A 23,239-nucleotide genomic window follows, 5' to 3' on the forward strand; every position below is an offset into this window, starting at 1 on the left:
TGCAGCCACGATAGATTTGTAGGTATCCAGTGGGCACCCGACCCAAAGCAGGACTCTAATCTCTCGCATATGCCAATTCACATTTCAAATGAAGTTCTTTCTTATACAGGGCCTTGAATGAGTCAATTCAATGGACTTTTATTTTTGTTACAGATATTCAATTTAATCCTAAATTTTCCTACAGAATTACATCTTTTAATGCAAAGTCCTGGAAATTACACATCCCCACTCCCAAAATTTAAGAGATAATTTGCACTCGATTGTGGGAAAAAATGCACATGCAGTTGTAAAAAAACTGCACTGTGGTTAATCAACATTATCTGTGAAGTAAATGCCTCTTTATAAGTTCCTGTCTTGGATAAGGCATGGTAAACTCGCTCTGATATTTTCCTAAGACAAAGTCAGCCTCAGAAATGTTTGAGGTTAAGAGTAATTACTTTGTTTTAAAAATAAAACTATATGTACTTTAACATCCTACACAATCCCCATAATGCATTTCACTACAGCTTGCCTCCTACTTCTGCCACTGCTTGTATTGTATGAAGAACTGTGGAAGAAAAAGGAAATGAGAAATGATTCAATGTTATAATTGCTTTGCTTCTTTAGCAATGTTTCCATGATTTTTTTTACTAATACACGCCTATATTCTTCACCCTACATTCCAGCATTTCATGAAATGTTTTAATATACATGGATTTGTTTAATATAGCTTAACTATGGTGCTGTTTTTCATTTTGCAATCATTATGATCATTTGTTTATAGGTTATCCTTGACTTCTGAATAAAACTGATCAGGTTCCTTTACAGTCTCTCACAGCTATAATATCCTCAAACTGGAATAAACATATTGTAATCCTAAAGATACATTGTTTTGAATATATGAATACACACCTATATCAGAAAAATCTGTTTGGGGTAATTTACTAAAGTTCATTGGTGGGCTTACCCATATCAACCAAATTTTCTAAATTTTAGTAACTTTAAATCCATAGTTCAACCACACAGCAATACATCACTTATTTTCATGAAGTATTACCTCCAATGATCAAATGTGGCCACAGTTGTTTGAATTCTCAGATCTAGCAGCATTGGGATTCAGGGTATGATTCTGTGGTCTCGGAAAAATGAGCCCGATTTTGTTGTTTCCAGGTCTTCTTTGTGCTTTGTTCTCCCACTATTTTACACAACTGATTTAGACCAGGGCATGATCTGTCAGCTGTTTGTATCTTCATTGTATATGTGTACTGATGTCTTCCAGGGGCTCCAGTTTCATGGTACACACCAAAAACACACACAGGTAAACTGTGTGAAAATGAATGGTAGGGAACCTAAGCTCAAATGGAGAAAGGACTGTATCAACTTTTCAACAGTGCTGCATAATGTTAACACTTTCTAAATATGAATTATGAGATACTAGAACATAAATAGTAGTGGCACTTGATAGACTAAGATAAATAATGCTCTTGTTCTAATCACTACATTCTATGTAGTGCCTTGAACACATCCAGTACCCACATTTTCATGAAACAATACCAGCTGCCCCAGCTCTATATTCTGAGCTCCTCCACCTTTTTCTGGGAAGTTTCACTGTGAGGTGACCTTCTGGACAGGTATTGCAGACATTCTTTAAAGCAGTCATCTTCCATTCCCCTCAATGTGCCAAAGTCAACTCAATAGCCTTGATGTCCATGGATATTACTGGCCCTATATTAACGAATGGCTATTAATGGCCCACTACTTCTGTATTCCTATCCATATCCTCCAGCTGTTATAATGGACAGCTCTGAATATCTTTTGCAGGAATTGATGCTCCCAGTTGTTAAGAAGGTCATCGTTTCTCTTAGTGAGCGATCATGTGTAGGCAAGGTATATCACCTAGTTTTAATTATAGCCTGTACCTGAGTAATTTTACATATCTCCTCAGAATGAAGAATCATCAGCAACTTTTTTAAGTAGTACCAGTTTCCTGCAGTCATTATGTCCCTGTCTTCGGTAATCCCACCACCCTGGTACTTAAATTGTTGTACCTGTTCATAGTCATTAAGGTCCACTGCAGAAGTTAATTTCTCATTTTTTATAATCAGAACACTTGAAGATTTTCCTCTTATTATTAAGAAGTATATATGGTATTTTTGTATTGAACAGTCTATTGTTATGTGAATAACATGGTAGCTAGTCAAAGTTACTTTATGCTACATTCATGAATACTCTCAGGTTTATCCCATAATGACAGGAAAATCAAAATCGCTGTAATCCCGGTTTTCCGGTGCAGAAATAATGAAGTTCCCTTCAGACAATCTCACTGGTGTCTTTTTAATATACTCCTATTCATATTTTTCTTTGAAGGCTTAGTGGAGCAAATTGTTTTTTTATTCTAGTGGTAAATTCAATCAACTGTCTTTAGAATATGGAAATATATTGTACTGTTATTCCTACATGGAAGGATCCCATAGTTTAAGACAATATGGATATCATCATCATATCTGTCAGAAGGATGTGAATTCTTTACATAATCCGTTTTGCATGGATATGCCATGAGCCGACTTTGGTTGGTGACCCTTGAATCTCAGTGACTGAAAAATTCCATTCAAAGTCCATATGCTTTTTCATGGAGTTTATATATCATTATTCCGTTATCTTAAAATTGAAAAAGATTTTATTGTAGAAAGCAGTATTATCAGGAAAATATGTCCTGTTTAGAAATTACACCTAGTTTATCTTTATTTTCCTGTACATGTCCAGTTAAATACAGGAATAGATTTTGTTTAGGGAACTTAATTTATTTATTAATGACTTGCAGCTGGCAGACTCATTCCTCTGCAGAGGTAAAGTGATATATGAGACCTAGGCTATAATGAAAAAGTACCCCGCTGCAAAATGATCACGATACATACTAGCATGCTTACTTGATTTTACTATGCAATAATTGAGCACTGTGGGGAATACAGATTTAGGGTCCTGCATTAGCTGGTGACATCTGGTAAGTCACACAGGAACTTGTTTATTAACCAGATGCAAAGCTGACATCAGTATTATAGCCAAGAGGGCTGAGTAACTGTTAAGATGTTATTGCATTAATCACCTATTAATATGAAATAGAAATGGGCATAAATCCAGGCTGTTTCTCACAGCTACCATAGCTGTCCAGGAAGAAATATTGATGTTTGTACTAATGCATATGGCTGTATACATTTCGCCCTGTAACAGGGCTTAGGTGTTCTATTATCTATAAAGCTTACATTTCTACAGACTTTCAGAGGACACTACTTGCTGGTGAGACACCCTTCATAGAAGTCAGATTGTGACGTTGCTCTCCCTGAGATGCTGAGATGAAAGAGTAAAGTAAGCCCATGCTTTTTCATTCCACTTGTGTTTCAAGATTTAAACTGCCAAAGAGCCAGAGGCAAAATGTGCAGTGCATCAAAAAGTGGGTATTCTCTTTGCTTATATCACTTAAAATGACCCCTTGCCTCAGCAACGACCTAAGGACATATCCTCCCCTGTGGATTTTGCCTGCCGCTTTAATGTTCAGCCAAAGAGACAGGTGCCAGTTCTTGTAAGGAAAGAGTTGTTAAATATATCTAGTTTTTTTTTTAATACAGTAGCATGCTTCCCCTTTGTAGAAAAGACAGAGATAATTACACAGAGGCAGTAAAAAAAAATTCTGGAGCTAAATATTCAGTGTCAGTTACAGTTATGCTTTTCAGATTCCTGTATGTGGGTACACAGTTTGCATGATTATTTCCCTGACTCAGTGAGTTGCCTTTAGTTATGTTGACAAAATGACACACACAGCCAGACAGAGATCCCAGTGTGCCTTCTCCTGGAGGAAGCTATGACTGATCCTGGGTCAGTTCCCCTGCTGATCATTCAGACAGCTGCTATAGTAACTGCAGCAATTACAAATTTCAGGCTCTTGTGGCTATTTTCCAAGTTGTCCCTTCTTTTCTTGGACAGGTTTATAAGGGGACATTCTTGATTTTAACACACTGAAAACAAAGAGGCTCAAATATTCTATCAGCATTTCTCTTCCTATGTGTGTAAATACATTAACATGAACATAAATGCTATAAAAAATAAGGACCCCTCTATCAGATGCTTAACATGCTCTACATTAAAATAAACTGAGCGAACAATTCATTTTTATGACATAGGGTTCTCCAGCTTCCACCAATTCCACCATGTGGCGTTAAGGGATACCAGGCTAGCCTTGTGCCATATATATAAATGCAAGACCAGGCTGAAATAACTGGTGCTCTAGAATTATTGCACCAAAGGAGATTTCAATTAAAGGCATTAATTAGGTCTGGGTGCAGCATTTACTAATTTGTTACAACTTCTGTAAGGGCTCTTACTGACGAGAGGTTGAAGCTGCACTCCCCTGCTTTCCGTTTTTCTGCATTCAGCCGCAGGGGAGCGCAGGAATAGACGCATTATGTTTTTTCCAATGCGGCTGTACTCACACAGGCGTGTGTAGGCGCCGAACACAGGTGGAGACGCAACATGCTGCATTTTTCCTGCGTCCTGCGCCTACACGTGCCTGTGTGAGTACAGCCCCATTGGAAAAAACGTAATGTGTCCTGCGCTCCCCTGCGGCTGAACGCAGAAAAATTGAACGCAGGGGATCGCAGCTTCAACCACTCGTCAGTAAGAGCCCTAAGTGGGTTTGCATACCTATAGATTATGTAATAAAAAGTGTAATGTTTGTCCACTACTGGTAGCTTCTTTACTAAATAAGCCTACGAATATTTTTTACTATTTAATCAATGTTTTAGACTGACACTTGTTGCTTAGCAACCTATGAAAATAAAACATTGCCCTCTGCCACAACGTCTGTCACACAATCACATTTATTGCATTAAAATCTGGAGTGAAATAAAATGCTTGGGCCATGCAGACAATGCAAAATCTGAAATGGGTTGTTCACCTTGACTTTTATTCTGATAATCTGAGACAATTTGCAATTGGTTTTCATTTTTTTTATTATTTGTGGTTCTTGAGTTATTTAGCTTTTTATTCAACAGCTCTATAGTTTGCCATTTCGTCAATCTGGTTGCTAGGGTCAAAGTTACTCTAGCAACTATGCATTGATTTGAATAAGGGATTAGAATATGAATGAGAAAGTTGAATAATAAAATGCAGCAATAACATTAGGGGGCCGATTCACTAAGCTCGAGTGAAGGATTCGAATGAAAAAAATTAGAATTTCGAAGTATTTTTTGGGTACTTCGACCATCGAATTGGTTAAATTCGTTCGAATACGAACGAAATCGAACGAATCGAACGAAAAATCGTTCGACTATTCGACCATTCGATAGTCGAAGTACTTTCCCTTTAAAAAAAACTTCGACCCCCTACTTCGGCAGATAAAACCTACCGAAGTCAATGTTAGCCTATGGGGAAGGTCCCCATAGGCTTGCTAAACTTTTTTTGATCGAAGGATTTTCCTTCGATCGTTGGATTAAAATCCTTCGAATCGTTCGATTCGAAGGATTTAATCGTTCGATCGAACGAAAAATCCTTCGATCGATCGAACGAACGTTTAGCGCTAAATCCTTCGACTTCGATATTCGAAGTCGAAGGATTTCAATTCGAGGGTCGAATTTCGAAGTATTTTTAACTTCGAAATTCGACCCTTAGTGAATCTGCCCCTAAATGTGTAGCCTTACTGGGCATTTGTTTTTAGATGGGGTCAGTGACCCCCCATTTGAAAGCTCTAAAGAGTCAGGAGAAGAAGGCAGATGAGTCAAAAACTATAATAATAAATAAATAATGAAGACCAATTGAAAAGTTGCCATTCTATAACACAGTAAAAACTTAAAGGTGAACCACCCCATGACTGATGATAAACCATCATTGCAATTTTAGCTACGGGGCGCCATCAAGTCTATGATGTCCCCAGCCCAAGATGCTGGTGGCTTTTAAAGCAAAAATGAAACTAACTGAATACCAGGGTACCATGGACAGTTACTGTCACCCATTACAGAGTACAACTAAAATACAAAATGCATTGCTTCCTAAGGCATGCACTATTATTTAAGCCAATTATTGCTTTTACCGTACTCTTTGTCATAATGCTATCTTTTTGCTCCCAACTACAGTTTGCCAATTGCCACTAATGTATGGATCAAAATAATTGACTTGAAAGATTTAGATTTAGATTTAGGAGTATATTTATCAAAAAGTGAAGTTAGAGATCACCACAGTGCTCTAGAGTGAAATTCCGCCACTCTCCATTCATTTCTGTTTTTTAAAATAGGATTTATCAATGGGTGAAAGTGAAAGTTCATCCTATGATAAATACGCCTTTCAAAATCCCATAGAAATGAATGAAGAGTGGCGGAATTTCACTCTAGAGGACCCTGGCGATCTCTAACTTCACTCTTTGATAAATATACCTTAGTGTTACATCATATTATTTCTACATATAAAATGCAAATCTATCCAACTGTCCCACACAACAGCATGGACTCATTTAAACAGACTAGTAACATAATATAAAATACAAACAGCATCATCAGGTACAAGTTGAAGCCCTAAGCAAAATGGCTAAACCACACTTTTAAAAGCCTCTGTAAAAAGTCTAGAAGGTTATTTATGATTGTTTTGACATTCGTATTGAGATTCTGTGTTGCGTCCAGTGGACTGCATTAAATGCTGCTGTACCCAATGCATCATGAAGTAATGGTGCATATGAATTTTATCATGAGTCTAAATACAACCCTATCCTGAGTAGTGATTAGCTGAATAAATTATAGCAGCATATGGCACAGGAGCAACACGTGATAGAAAAGAAGTCCATATGTTCCTGGGAGATCTGCCAAAACTCTTCCCTAAAACAGACACCAGCTCTAAAAAATATGTCACTTGTGCTCTCTTGCTGGCTGCAGATAAGCTTTCCAGCAAACAAATGTCCTTCTGCTCAGGCATTCCTGCTCTTCGTGTTTACCAGTCAATATTTCACAAGGTGGGGACAGGCTACGGTCGACAGAGAGGTCACATTTCCCTGGTGAGAGTTTGATTTTCTTAAGTGACTCTAGGAGAATGTTTGTACAGAGAAATCAAGGCTGCAGTGATTAAGGATGAACAAGATCCTGCTATAATACTGTTAATCACTTTCCTTCTTCTTGAATATTGTGACCAAACAGATACCCAAAATGTTCTGTGTAGGCTTAGTACTTCAAAAAACCTGGCTTTATTGTACCAGATTACTTTCCATACTCCTTATGCAGTACTGCATATAAACGTGCAATAACTAATAGGCATAACATTTTTTTAAAAAAACAGGCTGCTGAGTTGACCTCTGATCAAAGCTACCAAACCTCAGCATCACATTGCATCACACCTACAGAGAAGCACAGCTAAAATGCCTGCTGCTTTTATACTAATAAATATATTTTCATATATTTGTGTAACTGAACATATTCCTAAACTATGTGGTGGAACTGCTTAATCTACACTATATTTATATCTTGCTTAATTAGCAAATATTTAGACAGTTCGAGGCCAGGGGCAGCCTTCTGTTCAGAAGAAGAGAAAGTGAAAAGTAAATAGATTTTAATTAAGCTTTTGAATATGAATAATTAGTATATATATATATGTATATATAGTACAGGTATGGGATCCGTTATCCGGAAACCCATTATCCAGAAACTTCCGAATTACGGAAAGGCTGTCTCCCATAGACTCCATTATAAAAAGAATTTAACTAATTTATTTTTCTCTATAGTAATAAAACAGTAGCTTGTACTTGATCCAAACTAAGTTATAATGAATCCTTATTGGAAGCAACCCCAGGCTATTGGGTTTATTTAATGTTTACATGATTTTATAGTAGACTTAAGGTGTGAAGATCCAAATTACAGAAAGACCCGTTATCAGGAAAGCCCCAGGTCCCGAGCATTCTGGATAATAGATCCCATACCTGTATTATTATTATCTATTTGCCTCTAAGATATGAAACATAAAAAATGAGCATGTGGCTATCATGTAAGCACCCCTTGTTTCATAGTTGCTTATCAGGATGGTTCCTATCAGTTCAATGGGTGAAATAAAGTGATATAAGGGAAAGAGAAGCAACTGTAGTAATGATGCATAATGTATAAGTTTTATAAACTATATATTATATGTAATGTATACGTTTTCTGATTCATAGCCAAAAACATTAGAAAATTCCTGGGGTTGCACCCTTGAAAAGGCCAACTCCATACTCATAAGTCCCTTCTGAGTGCTAAAGCCAGATATAGAAGGGAGTTGCTGGTCTTTTCGAGTATTCTGTATCATCTCCATCATCATCATTTATTTATATGGCTTCAGCAAGTTATGTAGTGCTTTCCATTAATGTATAACAAACCAGGGTCTTAGAAACATTTAACAAACAAGGTTAATAGAATAATACAGAATACAGGATCAGAGGGATCTTGTTACAAAAATATTATGTATTGACTGCCTTCACACCATTTATTGTGTAGTCATAGTAACCTTATTTTCATTCTTTTAACTGGGCCTGGCATCATAGAACAGAGAAGTGTCCGAATGCCTAGGGATTGATATTCATATGACTTGAGTCGCTTGCCGATAAGGTTGGATCACCCGCCATATTTACCAGATGTGTGGCATTGTAGCGCTACTGGGAATCAACTGATGTGAATGATTTATATTCTCTCTGTACAGTGTGAGTGTGTGTTGCATTAGCCAGCACAAAATCCTGTTTCTGCAATCAGATAATAGTGATGAAGCATCCTTGGCATGGAAAGAGTAAACAGAGCTTAACTTGCCGTCATCCAAATTACCTCCATGTCAGTTGCTATAGAAACGGTTACTATGCCTTAACGGAGCGCATCTGAAAACCTAAAAGCTCCTCGGGAAAAAGAGGGGGGAAGGGAAGGGGGGGTAGAGAATTTCAATCACTCCGGGCAAACTGAACAGAAAACAACATCTTTTTAAAAGAAAGCAGCAATATCACCATGTTACATAAATACAATTAATTGCCCTAAGAGCAAAGCTATAAACAGAACTGTGCCTTGGGGGCGGAAAAGCACGATTCCATTTCTCTAGGGTCTGTACATAAGGCACGGTAACCCCATAATCATCCCATCTGCCTGTTTAAAATGAATAATTAGCTATTTTTTATTACCTTTAAGAAGGATATTTTTCAGTTCCCTGTTGGCAATATCATTGTAACAGAACTCCAGGTCTGTTACACCATGTTAAATATACTCTCTATGCTAATGTTTTGTACATTTACACAGTGTTTGCTAATAAAAAATAATGATGAGGCTACAGTAAGGCGTTATTATCCAAAAACCAGAACATCCACTGAACCTAAGGTCAATATGAGCCTGTGGGTAAAAACATTAAAATTCCTATAACAAAACATCACCAGACAACAGTTCTTTTGTTTTAGTTTTTGTAGAGTGCAGACACAATTGGCTTAAATGAAAATATGCAATCAAGCATAAAATAGAAGAGAACAATGTAATAGGTTTTACAAATTCATATTTTTTTTCATTTACTCTAGAGTAACAGAAAAATACAGAGCTTTAACCAAATCTATAGAAAGGAGGTTCATATAAGAAATGTCTGCTTCTCAACATTAGTTCTGTGTTATGCTCAGTCCCATTCACCACAAAGAATTTTGAATATCGATTAACAAAATCTGGTGAAAGTGTCTACACACACACACAAAACACATTATATTTGCACAACATTAACATAAATAGGCCCCTGCTTGAAAGGCATACAGGTTTTTCATCTCAACCACCTAGACTGTTCTATATGTGATGCTTGTTGGGTCTGTGAAATATTTACAAGGTAAGAAGGGATTAAAGCAACAATACAGATGCTTAGATGACATGAAGCGGTAACGCTCTATTAGTGAGCCTCACCTTTCTTCCAGGCATTTCCACGCCTTCCTGAGTAGCATTGCTTCTAATGGCCTGTTTACTTTTTTTCATCAGGTTCTACTGTTATGTAAATGATCCATCATTACTAGACTGACCTTTTCTATTTCTTGCACACATAATGGAGGAACAATATAGCCCAGCAGTAATCCAATAAGAAACTACCTGTCTGTGGCTAATGGTGAAAGGGGGCTAACCAACGAGTCACTGCAGTGTGGACTTTATTCTATGGTTAGAGACCTGTAAGGGGTAAATAATAATTACCTGGAACCTACTTATATACCCACATATATTCCCTCCCTTTATGTATTCCCTAACTCTAAGGACCATGGTTTTGGCTCCTGTAGGAGAAATTTACCCTATGCCTTACAAACATTATTTTAATTTTTCTTCAGTCTTGTATGTATGTTTGATATTTTTTGGAGAAGGAAAGGCTAAAATTAAGTAAGCTTTATCAGAAAGGTCTACATAAATACACCAGTAAACCCTCAAAGTTATGCTGCTCTGAGTCCTCTGTCAAAAGAAACATCACATTTCTTTCCTTCTATTGTGTACACATGGGCTTCTGTATCAGACTTCCTGTTTTCAGCATAAACCTCCAGGGCTAGGGCTTGAGCATGCTCAGTTTGCTCCTCTCCCCCTCCCTCCTCCCATCCCTGCTGTAATCTGAGCTCAGAGCTGTTAGGGAGCAGGGAGAGACTCAGGCAGGAAGTGATGTCACACCAAGCTTATATGGCAGCTTCTATCCTAAACAAACAGAGACAGTGTCTAGAGCTGGTAACTCAGGTATGGTAAAGCATTCTGCAGAATAAATATAGCATTCTAGCTTGCACTATTGTGGCTAATCTGTTGACAATAAACTGTCTTGGAGCTTTCCTTCTCCTTTAACCTTTACATTTTTTTTAGACTAAATAACATAATAATATATTATACCATACAATGGCATACATATTTTTCATATGAGGAGGGTAGAAAAGAAAGGGCATGCTAATGAAACATTATATTTTTGGACCTTTAGAACTCCTAATATATATCCCCATACACATATAGGGGCAGATTTATCAAGGGTCGAATTTTGAGTTGATGGGAGTTATTTTAAACTCCCATCAACTAGAAATTCTAATGAAAAATGACCAACCGAAATTTATGGGGAAAAAAACATGTTTTTTAACTTTGGGTGAATAGGCTGTATTCGATCGTTCAAATCAAAATTTTCCCCCAAAGAAACTTGGATTTTTTCGAAGTCCACCAAATGACTCCAAATTGGTTCTAGGAGGTCCCCCATAGGCTAAAACAGCAATTTGGCAGGTTTTAGATGGCGACTAGTCGAAGTCGAATTTTTAAAGAGACAGTACATGATAAATTTAGATATTCAAATTTAACTTTTTTTCAAATTTGGACTATTCCTAGTCGAAGTACACTAACATTAAACTCGAAATTAGAAATTTAAAATTAGAATTTTCAATTCGACCCTTGATAAATCTGCCCCATAATATGTGCAACCATTTAGATTACATTTATTTCTGCCTTGTCCCATCATGTGAGTAGCCAATGTATTATTCTGAAGCCAAATCCATCAAATAGGCAGTTCCACAAGCCTTAGGCATGGAGCACTGCACATGATCCCATGTACTGGGAGGGAGAGTCAATCAAATTGTTTCTGTGGTGGCGGTAAGGATAACCACACCTTTTTATTTGGGGTTCCTTGTCCTTTAAATGTTATCTGGATTTTCTAGGTCTTTTATATTCTTTGAAAATATTGTTTTTTTCTTGTTGCTTTTCTTACTGTAGAGGCACAGACCTTTCACTTTGAATTATTGATAGTTGCCTGGTTACTAGACTATGAGACCCTAGCAACCACACAACCATTAACAGTTCAAACTGGAGAGAGACTCAGATCAAAACGTTTATAATTCATAAAAACACAAAAGAAAATGTTTAAGGTGAATTTTTTGTATGCTATAGGGAAAGATAATGATAGTATTTATGCTGACACTAAGCTTGACAAGAAGTTCTACAGTGAAGTGAGTCTATAAATAAATGATAGCGTTCACCTATTGTCAATTGTAACACACAGTCATCAATGGCAGTCTAACAACTACCCATCCACAGTCAACATGTATTTTAAATTTACCACAGCTACAAGAAAACATTTTCTTTACTTGGTAGACCCCATTGTTTTCATATGCATGCACTGAATACTTTTTATGCAAATGGTAAACCTTTGGATACTAGAATGTATCAATGATCAATCATGAGTTTGATCGTATTATGATCATGAATATCAATGGTCATGAATGAGTGAATTTGTTCTGGTGATATTTTCTGCAATTTTTAAACATTTAAATATCATTGCAACCCTGAGTACAGCCACATCTGTCTTATAATCATTTTTACACAGTACTGAGTTTACATTTGCTATGTTAGGAATGAGCAAGACCATAGTCTTTATTGCTGTTGGACATATTGACTCTAACTGTTTGCAAGGAGAGTAGCTTGGGTTACTCTAAAAATGATCAATATGTGTTTCTATTTCTTGTAAGCGATCATTTGGGATTAAGAGTCTCCCACTCAGAATATGAGTCCACTAATAAAATGTTTGAGCAGCAGTAACATTCTGTTTTCAATGAGCTCTGTCATTTTAAAAGGTCTAAATTCTGTTTTATAATCTATATTTGGCAATGTTATGGTAAAGACAATCAAGGCAGTGTACTGTTTCGTAGCACATAAGGAAATAATTCAGCTTTAAGGAAACCATATGAAATCGTAGGTTTCCTTCAAAGCATGGTCATGAATACCATGTGCGCCTGTTTTTTTACAGAATTTTTATGTTTGTCTGCTGTTCATGGGCTATTTCTTTTCCCATCAGGAGCAAAGATTAGGTAACATATATAAAGATATAGTACAGTTGAAGTTTACACATGCTTTAAAGCTGAAATTGCTTGGCAGAACTAGATGATACACAACATAGAGGTAGATGATCATTACACAAATAACAATATCTGTGTTTCTATGTTTGCTGTTGATACTTTGGCTTGTAATGTCTACTTGGGAAAGTGCCAAACCCAAGGAGCCAGGGAAAAAAAATTAAACACATATCTGTTTGCTATGGGTTTCTAGATGCGGGCAAACTATAGAAACAGTCTAGAACAGTGGCTTGTGAACATGGTGCTCACTAACCCCTAGGATGCTGCTCTTAGTGGCCTCAAAGCAGGTCCTTATTTTTCAATTCCTGGTTTGGGGAAAAGCTTTAGTTGCATAAAAACCAGATGTACTGCCAAACAGAGCCTCCTGTAGGTGACAAGCAGCCACATAGGGGCTACCAAATAGCCAACCACAGCACTTATTTGGCACCCCCAAGAACATTTTTCATGCTTACGTTATTCCTTTTACATATTAATGTTGCTCACAGGTAAAGAAGGTTGGGAACTGCTTGTATACAGGCTCCTGAAAACTAAGGCTGACTATAACACTGGGGAGTATAGTTGAAATCCTGAAGGCACGGGTTCAATTATTGTGTGTTTTTTTTAATCCCCTGGCCACCAATGTATTATTTTAATATTCTATAGGCCCCTGCCACCAATGTTTTTTTTTAAAAAAAAATTTGGGGCCACAATTTTTTTTAACTTTTAAGGGGGGCCCTGGTACCAATGTTTTTTTATAAAAATTCTTTGGGGCCCCAATTTTTTTTTATTTGTAAGGGGGGCCCTGGCACCAATGCTTTTAAAAAAAACTTTTATGGGGGGCCCTGGCACCAATGTTTTTCTTTTTTAACTTATAAGGGGGCCCTGACCATCAATAGCTTTTTATGACTTGTGTGTGTGGGTGAGTTACTTTTTTAGCACTGATGTCTGTGTGGTCTTTTAACTGTGATGTGGAGTGGGCGGGATCTGGGTGGGGCTTGGGCGCCAGTGTGGGCGGGGCCCAGGGGGCACCAAAAATTTTGTTGTACAGGGCCCTGTGATTTCTAATGGCGGCCCTGAGGACAGTGGTAGGTTTTCACAGACAATCCTGTTGACCAGAATGAATGGAACAATCAAACTTAGCTATACATATGAATTGACACTTGTACAGTTTGCATCTTTTTGGTCCACTGCCGCATTTCTTGAATTACAAATCAGATCAACTAGGGTCACATTTACTATTGGTCGAATATCGAGGGTTAATTAACCCTCGATATTCGACCCTCGAAATTAAATCCTTCGACTTCGAATATCGGGCAATTTAATTAGTCTTTCTTGATATTCTCTTAGTGTAGGGACTAGTTGCTGTTGGACAGTTCAAACACCCAAAAGGCAGCTGTGGACCTACCAAACTTTGAACAATATAGAAAATGACATAGAGACAATCCATCACACTAGCAAAGTGATGCTCAGTATGAGGTTCTATTGTGCTAAGCTGCAGCCCCCATAGTAAGGGCTGTAAGGAACAAAGGGATTTTTTTGAAAATACTAGAATTGATTGGTAGTTGAAGGGCATTTTGAATGCATGAGTTCCCAAACCCACCTCATAGCTGCACTGTTGGCTCAGCTAAATATATCAGTGATGGCTTGTTAAGGAATCACATTAAAATTTTTGTCCTAGTGAATGGCATTATAAGCAGTAATCAGCATGGCTTTACGAAGGATAGGTCATTTCAGACAAATTTGATTTTTATGATGAGGGACAGGGGAGCTGTAGATGTGATCTATTTGGATTTGGCCAAAGCATTTAATACAGTGCCCCACAAACGACTGCTTTCTAAACTAAAGTCTGTTGAACTTAATGAAGTTGTTTGCACATGGATAGGAAACTGGCTACAGGATCGGGTAAAGAGGGTGTTGTTAATGGTACATTCTCTATTTGGAGTAAGGTTCTTAGTGGGATCCCTCAGGGCTTGGTATTGGGTCCACTTTTATTTAACTGGTTCATTAATGACTTAGGGGACGGTTTCTGTATCAGTGTTTGCAGATGACACAAAACTATCCAGCACAATTAATTCCATCCAGGATGTGGCATCATTGCAACAGGATCTTGACAAACTGGCAATCTGGGCAGCTAAGTGGCAAATGAGATTCAATGTTGATAAATGTAAAGTCATGCACCTGGGATGTAAAAATATGCAAGTTACTTATACCCTTAATGGGACTGCACTAGGCAAAGCCATAATGGAAAAGGACTTGTAGATAATAAACTTGGCTGTAGCAAGCAATGGCAGTCAGTAGCTTCAAGGGCAAATAAGGTCTTGAGCTGTATTAAAAGGGGCATAGATTCACTGGAGATGGGGATTTTTCTTCCATTGTACAGAGTGCTGGTAAGGCCCCATCTAGAATATGCTGTGCAGTTTTGGTCTCCAGAGCTCAAACAGGACATTATTTGTTAGAGAGGGTCCAGAGAAGGGAAACTAAGCTGCAGCTATGAGGAAAGACTGGCCAAGTTGGGGTTGTTCACACTGGAGAAAAGGCACTTAAGGGGGATACGATAACTATGTATAAATATACAGTATACTGTAAGAGGATCATACACTAACATACTCTAATGCTTTATTTACCAGTAAGTCATTCCAACTTGCATGAGGGCACCCATTCTGATTAGAAGAAAGGAGGTTCCAGCTAAATATTCAGAAGGGATTTTTTACAGTGAGAGCTGTGAAGATGTGGAATTCTCTCCCTGAATCATTGGTACAGGCTGATACATTAGATAGCTTTAAGAAGGGGTTGGATGGCTTTTTAGCAAATGAGTAAATATGGGGTTTTGGAAGATAGCTCATAGTACAGGTTGATCCAGGGACTCATCACATTGCCATGTTGGAGTCATGAAGATTTTTTTCCCCTCTGAGGCAAATTGGAGAGGCTTCAAATGGATTTTTTTTGCCTACCTTTGAATCAACTAGCAGTTAGGCAGTTAGGCAGGTTAAAATAGACTTAAACGTTTGAACTTGATGGATGTGGACAATGCAGGCAGCAAGAAATTGCACTTGCTATCAACAAAGGATTAGCCGCCATAGTATGAAAAGATGGGAAATCTTGTCCTACTATATATGACACCTAAAACTCAAGTTAAACTGTTGAAGTAGTATTTGTTTACAGAGACTGCTGATGAGAAAAAAAGTTTCGGAAAACATGCAATTTACACATCAATGTTTCCATAACATCAAATGAAACTATTTATTTATTAAAAGACTCACCAGAGTGGGATAAAAACCCACATAGCGATCAGGGTCCACATTGTTCACTTAGCCCCTGAATATTGAGGCGACAATATTTAGCCTCTTTGAGGACCTTGATGCCAAGTTGCTCAAGAACTGGTATAATTGCAATTAACATAAGAGTTTGCAGCTTTTTTTTCTTTTACAGTAAGGACCTAGGCTTTTGTAAAAAAAATATTTTTAAAAAACAGTTACATCAACAACATAGGAAGCAAAAAAGAAATTAAAGGATTTTTAAGTACAGAATATGTTCTCTGTGTACTTTATTTTGCATCACTCTAGAACTCACTAACCCCCTAGGACTCAGTACTTTAAAAGCAGCCTGGTATTTATCTTTGAGCAGCCAGCAGGCACACTTACTCAGCAATCCTTACATCATTTTCTATGCTCTGTATAACAGTAACAACGCAATAGCAGAAGAGCACATCTAGCACAAAATGCTGCTAACATGGACACTTTGTGATTCAATTAAATTTGAAACAAAAAGAGATTCCTGGTCCTTGTCTGGGTGTGAGTGGGGAACATGAGAAGGGCAGAAAAAAGACTTCAGTGAAGATGGGACACAAATATATAAGTAGATTAAATGAAGCAAAAAATAAACGAGATGGTATAAAGAAATAATGTGACATGGTGCAAACTGTGGTCCAGAGTATAAACATGTGAAGATTAGGACAACAAGACGCACACATGAAGATGAGATGCTGTGAGTGGGAAGAGAAGGAAACAAGGTAGATTAAAGTATCGGTGTATATATAGTACTGGATAGAACAGAGAACTTAAGTAGCAAAAAATCAATGTACATTCTCCCCATGATTATATCTTTTGGGTACTTCTGTTTTCTGCCATACTCTAAAAACATAGAGGAGAGTTAACTGGCTTCTGATAAAAATTTCCATAATGTATGTGAATGCAAAAGGGACCTTTAATTGTAACATCAATTAGAGCAGACACTGACACACAGTATCATCTCTGTAAAGAGTTGTAAAATAAATTAGTGGTTTATAACAAAGAATAATAATAATTTTATGGAAGCTCATTGCAATGGGGTATAAAGAGAGAGGAACACTGTTGGTCATGGCATTATGGTGAGCAATGATAAGTTTATTCTAATAGAATAATGGAATAGGATAAGTGGTGAGGCCAGTTCTGGCCAGTGTTAGGCAGGGTATTATGATGAGCCCTAAAAAATCCTAACAGGGAGAAGAGGGTAAGAGGCAGGATCAGTGTTGGTTAAAGGACGGGGTCTTACTGGGCCAGCGGGGCACCAGGAAAAAACCCCGGGCCAGACCCGCTCCTTAGACTTCCTGCTGCAACCTCCCTTTTTTGGCAAGTCGTGGCAAATACAAAGAGTATGTACATTTCTGCAGGGGACAGCTCGGTGGGGGAACTTGTCAGGGGACCCAGAGGGGGGCCCTGGGCCCCCCAGTCCGACCCTGCTAAAGGATTATGGTGAAATGGATTAAGAGGAGAAAAGGAAAGAGTTGATGATGCGCAGGGTATTATCATAAACTGTTAGGAGCTTATTTTAAGGATGGGGCAATGCATCTGCGCTGTTCCATAGTTATAGATAGATGGCTCAGTTTGTCATGAAACAAGCACTGGACATGGAGCACATCAGTTCTGAACTGTGATAATTAGCAATGCAGCCAATCATCTTCAGATAAAATTAGCAGACATAGATTTTGATGCATCCAGCTCCCACGTGGAGCAAAATCCATCACATAGTGCCAACTGAGTGACCCAGACCACCACGTGGTCATGATCTATAAGAGGAAGAATGCAGTCACACACAAAGTCTGTTGATCACAAATACTGTAGTGGGGAATGCATCTAAACAACACTGTATTCATTTAATGGTCATTTAATGTCTAGTCAATGACAGAACCTGAGGATTGGAATTGTGACTGAATATGCCTGATATGCCTGAAACAGAACTTCCAGCAGATCAGGAAGAGAATGCCGGGAGTTGTAATTTAACAACAACTGCAGCACTAAAAAAATCAATTTCCTTTTAATCATTACAGATGGCAATTTTCCAACACACATCTGCAAAGTTGTATATTTACAGACCAGAGTAAGGCAGGGCTTGAATAAACAGCACAGTCCTGTCTGCATCTATCTTCCTGCACTCTATTTATAAATCTCATCCAACCTGTCTGTCTACAGCTTGGGAGGTGCATTGCTTTATTGCTCTTTTCCGCATCAAAAATCTCAAATCTTTGAAATAAAGTGCATAGCAACAAAAAAACCTTAACTGACAGAAGATAAGCATTTAGTGTGTTTTTTCCACCCTTTGTCTGAACAAATCATGCTTTTTTAAAAAAAAGTGCAAAGCTATGTTTATACAGGCATTTTTAAAGGTGGTTGCCGAGAAAAAATAAATATATATTTAAACATACATAGCAATGCAAGTAAAACTCAATGCAGTCTGAATGCAATTTTTGTAGCCCACTAATTATATTTTTACAAGCATTTTACAAATATTCTGTAACCAATCAGTTATCAGTTAAACCTATTTAGGCTCCTTTTATGTCTTTCAGTTTATAATTAACCTCATGCTGCTTCCCGTTAGGCTATGGACACACTTACGCGTTTTTTAAAAAAGCCGACCACTACGTTAATGCGCTAGTAGAAGTGCCATAGCCTTAACTTGAAACTGGCTTTTTTAAAAACCGATGAGAAAAACGCATACGAGTGCCCATAGTGATAGTAAACTTTGGTTAAAAAGGTGTCTTTTACAATAAAACAATGTTCTTCACGCCTCTTTACATTAATATATACAGGTATGGGACCTGGTATCCAGAATGCTCAGGACCTGGGGTTTTCCAGATAAAGGATCTTTCCGTAATTTTGAGCGCCATACCTTAAGTCTGCTAAAAAACCATTACATTTTAATAAACTCAACATGATTGTTCTGCCTCCAATAAGGATTAATTATATGTTAGCTGGGATCATGTACAATATACTGTTTTATTATTACAGAAAAATGTTTTAGATTTTAATTACAGTTCCCAGGTTACAAACATCCTACTTACATACAACTTACAAACAAGGATGATTCTTGACAAAGGGGTTGTTACCCTGAAAAGTTGCATCTTCTCAAATAAACTTGTAAGGGCTTGTCCTTGCTCGTACTTTCCACGCGTGCCAGTAAATGCTCTTGCCTTTCAGGATTGGGAGGGTCCTGATTCCTCCATCATTGAGCACCGGGCACTTAATAACCAGAAGGCCAGGGTGTGTGGGTTTGGATGTATAATTGTTACACTTTCCAAATCGAATCAGGCACCAGCTATGAATGTTATATAACAGGTCCCCCCTGTTCCTTTGGGATAGGAAAAACTTTCTAACATGTAATCTATCTATTATGTAACAGTCATACATCTTTTGTCCTGCTATTAATAAATCTCCTTACACAGCAAAGCATCGTTCTGCCCTGGTTTAAACTGCTAATTACTTTCAACTCAGTGTAATTAATAACTTTCAGGTATCTATCCCCATGAGTTGCTCCAGAAATTATAATTTAAAAGCCTTTAAAGATGTACTAAACCTGTACTGTACCTTGTTATGGCCCAGGTGTTAGAAAAGTTGGCTTTGTGACTCCTTTTGGCTTTGCACTCAAAAGAAACAGTGCAAACCCTGAACATAAAAAAAAATGATTTTTGACCAGTTCCAGTCCAGAGTTCCCACAGCCTTTCCATTCTTACAAGCTCACAGGGGAATCAAGGTGTCAGTATTATTAATCCAACTGGCACCACTGGACAGCACACAAATATAGCAGAAACTGGATGCAGCTTCAGCAGGTTAAGACCTTGGAGGATTGTGTCCTAAAGTGGAAGTATCGTAAGTGGAAATGGTTTAAGGCACAAAAGAAATGTATATGACAAACAGATTAGCCAATTTTTTATCAACGGGGAACCAAGCTTTACAAAAATTTATATTTAGGATTTAGACCACCAGAGTATCACACACATTCATTTATTTTAATCACACAAATTGAATAGCCTGTAGAGTAGATGAAAAGAATACCTACAAAAGACGTTTATACATATAGGGTCATGATCATAATGGACAAGTTATCTGTTTCTGATCTATATCAGTGAACCCAAAATTGAGAGGCACACGATACATCCCAATAACAGATCCTGGTACTCATTATCTGCTTTCACAGTTTTTCAAAATTTGTTTTAACATTTATTTATTTCAAATCAAATTGCCTCCGAATATCACTCTCTACATCATACTAAAAGTTAATTTAAAGGTGAACACCGCTTTTAAGGACAGGGCTACCTTGCATCAGCTTGCAATGGCTTTGGGTATACTTCACGTGATCACTAGGGCTCTACAGCATGCAGTAGTGGTCCAGTGCTTGCAATATATCAATAGTAAATGAGCAATAAGGTTTCTATGGTGAACCTCATGAACTTGAATGATCAAAATAATGAAGAGCTTACCAATTCTCAACGAGGTTCCAGCACAAAGTCCAGCAGGGGAGTCCTCTGAAACCAGAAAATGAAACTGTAATTATTCCAAAAGCTGAGATACAGTATGACAGATATATCACATTTCTGCATGGCTTAAACCTATTCTGGAGAGTAAGACAGGAAGCTATTGAAAGTCTATTGCTGTCCCTAGTTGTATTACATAATGTGCCCTATTTCATCCTTTAAGCTTTTTTATGCAAATTATACCCAGAATTATTTTAGGGTTCCATGTCTAATGCCAAAAAAGTAGAAACAAAAGTGGAACATTTCTAACATAGCAAATATTAGAGTAGAATATATGCCATTTTAGTTGACAGATCTAATTTCAATTCAAAAACTATTCATCAAGAGCAAATATTGCTTCATCTAATGCCGGTCAATTTTTAACACACTACAGCAAGGTCAACTGCTGATTTTATTCCATCTTGAGCACTGATATAGTTTTTTAAAATCATCACACAAAAATGTATAGTTTGTAGTAAGTTTAAATGGCAAGTCAAATTGCAACTTTCCAATATACATTATTGAAAATTATTATTATTTATTAAAGTCCCGATGCCAAAGACTCAAAAAAATTCAAGTTTTTTTTTTACTATAAAATCCAAATTTTCGGATTTTTTCAGATTTATTATACCCGGAGCATGGAAAAAGTCAGAATCAGAAAATCCGGCATCTCAGACCTGCCGAGGTTGTATATAAGTCAATGGCAATGGCCCCTATCCTATTTGGAAGCTTCTGTCATCTGCGCTGGAATCAGCTAGAAAATCCAACCTTTTTGGGCTTTTCAGACAAAAAGCAGAAAAAATCTGACTTTTTGGGGAAAAGCCCGAAAAAAATCAAACAATTCATGAAAAGACCCCGGAAAAAAATTGTACAATTCTGGGTTTTCACTCAATTTTATCGAGTTTTTACCCAAACTGATTAAATATAATAATTTAATAATAAATAAAGTAAAATCATAGATTATAGTTTTTTTAACTTAAAAAATTAAATAAATTCGTATTTCAGTAAATAACCCCCCTTAAAGTTATTTGTAAATAAAATCGCTATTGAAAGCAATATTTTCTTAACTCCTGGTAGTTTCTTTTTAAACAATGTTGCAAAAATCTTAGTTCCCCAGCAAAGACAGGTCTGTTAATCAGCTGCCTTGTCTTACATTGTATCAATAGTCTGAGCCATCAGGGCAGAAAATAGAAAAGGACAAACACACTGCTTTCAACAGCAATACATATACAAACAACGTAAAAACCATAGAACATTTGTAATGGAGGTATATTGCAAAGTTGCTTACAATTATGGTTTCTTTTATTAGGCGAAATTTGTTTCGGTTGATATTCCCATTTAAGAGCCACTAACACCAGGAAATTAAAATGTCAAGTATGCGTTTACAATGTTGCACTGTAGAAAGTAATGTAACCTTTGCAGAAGGCATGATATTTTTATATAAACATAAATATAGCACTGTTTGGAAGAGTTTTTGGAAGATATTTAATAAATATTATGGAGCAGATTTATCAAGGGTCGAATTTCGAAGTAATGGGAGTTTTTTTTTAATTCCTTCGAAATTCGAATAAAAAACAGAAATTTATCAAAAGTTTCATTTTGAAGTTTTTTTTAAAACAAAGTTTAATTTTTCAAAACCCACCAATTGACTCCAGATAGGTTCTAAGAGGTCCCCAATAGGCTAAAACAGCAATTTTTTTTTTTTTTTTATAATTCTTTATTTAACATTTTCCAAACAGTACAAACATAAAATATAAAAAAAAGAAAAAAGAAGGAGAAAAAGAAAAAAAAGGGGTATTAGGGGGGGGGCAATTTTACACCTCACATTCCAATCTTGGCAAACTATTACACATTTTCCATATCTTTTTTTTTTTTTTTTTTAATTAGTAGGTGGGAATCTACCATCATCTACTCTAAGATTTATCTACCACCTTCTACTCCCATCAATTGTCTATATTTGATCCAAGGCTGCCAAATCTTCCAATAAATAGCACTATCATTATATTTTATCGCTGTAATTTCCTCCATTTCTCTTATCTCCTCAACAGCTTTCACCCAATTCATAAGTGCAGGCGCCTCTTTCGCTTTCCAGGTCTTAGTAATTATAGATTTGGCCGCTTGTATCAGCTGGAAGGTGAGTGGGTCCTCTAGTAGCTTATAGGTTTCGAGGTTTATATATAATAGAATTAATGCGTAATCCTCCTTCTTAATTTTCACCTCAGTTATTTTATAAATACATGTTAGCACATAGTCCCAGAAAGCATTAAGTATGGGGCAAGTTACCCATATATGTACATGTGAGCCCTCCTGTTGATTACATCTCCAGCATATCTTTGATGTCTCTGAATTCATTTTATTAAGTTTAATGGGTGTGTAATGCCATCTAGTTACCATTTTATATATCGCTTCTCTATTTTTCATAACCTTTGTTATTTTGAAGCCGTTTTTAAAGATCTTTTTCCAAACCTCATGTGGGATAGTTTTTCCCAGTTCTTCCTCCCATTGTCGGCAAAACGGCCACGTTGTGTTTCCTTCACTGTTTAATAATCTATTATATAGTTTTGATACTGGTTTGATTATATCTTGTTCCTCTTCTATTAATTGTTCCCACCATGTTGATGCTCTGTCCCAATCCTTATTCTTATTCAGATTCATATAATGGTTGA

General features: G+C 37.1%; 1 protein-coding gene across 2 annotated transcripts in view; it reads right to left on the reverse strand.

Moving 5' to 3' along the window:
• map2.L (microtubule associated protein 2 L homeolog) overlaps positions 1-23,239 on the reverse strand; it is a 138,916-nt gene that overhangs the window by 92,056 nt on the left and 23,621 nt on the right. For both annotated transcript variants that reach the window (XM_041577170.1, XM_041577171.1), the window contains exon 2: positions 20,541-20,585. The gene's annotated coding sequence lies outside the window, so the exon portion shown is untranslated. The remainder of the gene's footprint in view (positions 1-20,540; positions 20,586-23,239) is intronic.

Source organism: Xenopus laevis, chromosome 9_10L, assembly GCF_017654675.1.
Source record: "Xenopus laevis strain J_2021 chromosome 9_10L, Xenopus_laevis_v10.1, whole genome shotgun sequence".
In the NCBI taxonomy this organism is placed as follows: domain Eukaryota; kingdom Metazoa; phylum Chordata; class Amphibia; order Anura; family Pipidae; genus Xenopus; species Xenopus laevis.